Here is a 721-nt window from a genome sequence, read left to right as displayed (position 1 = left end):
GAGCCAGCCCGCTCCTACATCTCCGTGATCACGGTAAGTTTCTCTAGTGTTTTGCTTAACAAATGCATAAAGACCTAGACTTAGCTTTATTTCCTCCAATATGCTTACCATAATGACCTAGAGTTAGCTTCTTTTACTCCAAAATGACTTAATAAGCTTACTGACCTCATAAACCATCCATTCTACATAAGTTAGCTCTAAAATGACTCATTTTACCTTAGTTAGCTTACAAGTGATCCAATTTATCCAAGTTAGCTCTAAAATGACCCATTTTATGTAGATTAGCTCCTAAATGATCCATTTTACCTACGTTAGCTTTAAAATGACCCATTTCACCTAGGTTAGCTCCAAAATGACCCATTTCACCTAGGTTAGCTCCAAAATGACCCATTTCACCTAAGTTAGCTCAAAAACGATCCATTTTACCTTAGTTAGCTCAAAAACGTGGCATTTCACCTTAGTTAGCTCATAAAAGACCCATTTCAACTAAGTTAGCTCCAAAATGATCAATTTCACCTAGGTTAGCTCATAAACGACCCATTTCACCTAAGTTAGCTCAAAAACGATACATTTTACCTTACTTAGCTCAAAAACGTGGCATTTCACCTTAGTTAGCTCATAAAAGACCCATTTCAACTAAGTTAGCTCCAAAATGATCAATTTCACCTAGGTTAGCTCATAAACGACCCATTTCATCTAAGTTAGCTAAAAAACGATCCAT

The sequence above is a fragment of the Triticum dicoccoides genome, chromosome 3A, assembly GCF_002162155.2.
Source record: "Triticum dicoccoides isolate Atlit2015 ecotype Zavitan chromosome 3A, WEW_v2.0, whole genome shotgun sequence".
Lineage (NCBI taxonomy): Eukaryota > Viridiplantae > Streptophyta > Magnoliopsida > Poales > Poaceae > Triticum > Triticum dicoccoides.
This window is presented reverse-complemented; position numbering follows the sequence as displayed.